Raw genomic sequence first — 3,902 nt, forward strand, 5'->3', positions numbered from 1 at the left:
CCATCAAACTACATAAATCTTGAGTCTTTGTTTCTTTTTTCCTTTATACTGTCTATTCTGTGTATGTGCGATTGTGTGTATACTTTAGATTTATGTGCTTATTATAATAGTATGTAAACACCATCAGTAAATGGTCCTTATCCTCCATTGAAGTATAATTAGATGCCCTTCCCAGATATTCACTTTTTTTTTCATCTTCCAATTTGCAGGATGAGTCACAGGATATCTATAAGAGGCATCAACTGAGAGAATTAGCAATGTTGAATTCAAACTATAGGGAAGAGAGCAATAGACCATGTGGTAGTGTCTCTCCTTTCAATTCAAGCGGAATGAAGCGTGCCAAAACTGGCCAATAGTGCTTCATGATTCAATCTTCTCACTGGTTTCTCTAAAATACTCTTTCAATAATATTTCTATTTAATGCTTCTCATTATGTGTCAAATCCTGTATAGCTACAAACAAGTGCTTTGAAGAACTGGCTGGTAGTTTTCAACCCTGGTTATTTGTTGGGTAACACAAACATTAACAAGGGAAAGGAAATAGAAATTCATTTGGTATAACTTTTCTCCATGTAATAGCTTGCAGGTGTACAAGTATTAACAATTGTTAAATTAATTCTGTAATTAACATCAACTAGTCTGTAATGTATATTGCCAATGGTTGAATCAGGTACTGGTTTTGATTGCTGCAATACATTCTTTCAGCAATGTGAATTCTTCTCCTGGAAATGTTTTTTTTCCCCTTACATGTTCAGGATGTTTCAAAATGACTCTAGCAGGATGGATGCACAAGTCAAATGTGTGTGAATGTGAAACAGGCAATATTTCCTGTTAGGTGTTTGGTCAATCTCTCTCTCTGTACACTCATTTTCAAAAACTTGCTGTCAACACTATCCTTAGTCAAATTAAAATGGTAAATTAGGTTTTCTCTTCCCCTGATCTCAAATGTTAATTTAAAATTAAGACTTAATTATTGTTATTTCATAGGAAACCTAAAAATCTAAAGCAGCCTATTAATTGGGTCGGAGATTAATTTGACCTTAGTCAGAGAGTTGGTTGGAAGGGTGAAATTAGGGTTATGCACGGTTCTCGAAGGTCTCGAATCGATTAAAATTGTTTTGATATTTTAATTTAATTTTAATTTTTCATTAAAAATCGAATTTATACATATATATTTTTTTAATGTTTTTTAGATATATTATATACTTTCAATATATACTACCAAAAAATTAGATTATCAATTGATTGAATCGGTTGCTAATCGATTTAGCAATTAATTTAGTAACCGATTTAGTCGGTTGCAATAAGGTTGGTTATAAATAGTAATAAACAATCAAATCGACCTATTAAATTAATTAAATTTTTAAAAAATAAAACTTTTGGTAAGAAACTAGTAGCAATCGATTTAGCAACCCAAGCATAATCGGCTGCAAAAAATTTGACGTATTTAATTTTGTAATTTGCAACCATTTTGTAAACCGGTTGTTATTTACAACTAATTTAGATTAAAAAAATTAAATTTCCAAACAACAAATAAAAAATTCAAATAAATAAATTTTTCAAAAATTACTAAAATAATAAATTATTAATGAAAATTAGTAAAAAAAAATTAATATAAAATATTATAAAAAATTAGTAAGAATAATTATTATAAAAATATTAACAAAAAATTAAATATAAAAAATATTTATAAGACAAATTACAAAAAAAATTACCATACATATGTTATAACAAAAATTACTAAAAATTAATACTATAAATAATTTACTAACAAAAAATATATTTGTACAAAAAATTTTATTTTATGTTAAAGAAAAATAAATTAAATAAAAAAGATGAGAAAAAAAAAAGATGAAGAAGAAAAAAAATGAGAAAGAAAAAAATATGAAGAAAATAGATGAGAAAGAAAAAGATGATGAGGAAAAAAGTAGATGAAAAAGAAAAAGATGATGAAGAAGAAAATAGATGAAAAAGAAGAAAAATGAAGAAGAAAATAAATTAGAAAAAAATAATGAATAAAACAGATATAAAAGAAAAAGATAATGAAAAAAATATGTTAGAAATGAAAAGATAAATAAAATGGATGAGAATGAAGAAAATAGTAAAGAAAATGAAAGAAAAGAGAAGAAAAAGAGAAAAGAAAAATAAGTAAGAGGGAAAAAAATGAGTAGTGATTTATATAAGTGAATTAGTAATTAATTTTAGTAATCGATTGACAGGTGTTAATTTATTTTAAAAGTTGGATGGAAATTATTGAAGGTAAAATTTTACAATCGATTTGCAATCTGTTGCAAAAATTAATTATTGATAGCAATCGATTCGCAAATTGATTGTAAATCAAAATAAAAAAAAATGACAAGAATTTTAGGGGGTAAAAATCAGTTATTGTTAATAATTGATTCGCAAATCAGCCGTAAATAAAAAAATAAAATAAAAAATTAAGCGAAAATTTTTGAGATAAAAAATCAGTTGTTAATAGCAATTAATTTTAAAATAAGTTATTAATTTTATATTTAAAGTTTTTCTAATATCAATTAGTAATCGACTTATTAACCAATTATAAATCAATTGCTAATAACAATCGATTTAACAACCGATTCTTAAATCGGTTGTTAAATTTTTAAAAATTACCTATTTTATAAAAAAAAAACCCAAATCCCAAATCAATTGTAAAATTGATTGCTAATTGCAATCGATTTCAATCAGTTGTAAAAATCGATTACAAAATTGATTATTTTTTTTATAGTGATAATTATATATATTTATACATGTATACATAATTATAAATTAAATATAAATTAATATTATATTTTATTTCTTTATATTTTTTTAATAATTTTAGTTATAAATACATTAAATTATCTTATAATTTTTAATTATAAATGTTACATGATAATTCATAATTATAATTGTGTCTTATAGTTAAATATTATATAATTAATAGATAGTTAAAATATATATTATATGATATATTATGTATTAATAATCAAATTTAAAACTTAAATACTAATTAAAGTATGACTTTTTAAGAAAATAATTATATAAAATTATTTTAAAAATAAAGAATCGAAACAGAATCGAAGAATCGATAATTATATTAAACTAAAACCAAAACAATGAAAAACCAAACTGAAATTCGATTTGGTTTTGATTTTTAGGCACATCCTGATCCAAATCAAAGCCACACACCCCTAAGTGAAATATAAAGGATTTTTTAACCTCATTTATGAGTTTTTTTAAAATATAAGTGAAATTTAATTAAATGTTTATATTTATTAGCCTATGAATACTCAACAGTCTTAATCTTTTATATTGTGTGAATTATTTTATTATATTATTTTAATAATATAATTTAATATTTATTTTTTTATATTTTTAAAATCATACTGTTAATGATAAAATTCTTAATTATTACAATTTTATTTTAAGTGTTAATAAATAATATTTTAATAGCACATGATATTATCAATAAAAAATATAAAAATATATGTCATTTAATTTTAAGTTTTGAAATAAATTGATTAATGAATTATTTCTATTTTTTTAATAGTATATCAATTAAAAAAAAAACAAAATAGGAGAAAAATACATATTCCAGCAAATTTTGAAGTGTCATTAAAATTTTTAGATTTTAAATATAAGAAATATTTTCAAGATAAATATTCAAATTTTATAAATAAATTTTTAGTGAAAAATTATTTAAATATGTAAATTAATATAATATTTTTAAAAATAAAAATACATTTAAATTTATTATAAATAATACATAATTTAGAAAATTTAAACTAATTCACCGATTTTTTAATTCAACTAAAAATTTATTTAAAAAATGATTGATTTTCAAAGAATATAACATGATAAAGTTAAGAATTTTAAATTTCTTAACAGATATACTAAAAAGAA

This window comes from Hevea brasiliensis, chromosome 12 (genome assembly GCF_030052815.1).
Source record: "Hevea brasiliensis isolate MT/VB/25A 57/8 chromosome 12, ASM3005281v1, whole genome shotgun sequence".
In the NCBI taxonomy this organism is placed as follows: domain Eukaryota; kingdom Viridiplantae; phylum Streptophyta; class Magnoliopsida; order Malpighiales; family Euphorbiaceae; genus Hevea; species Hevea brasiliensis.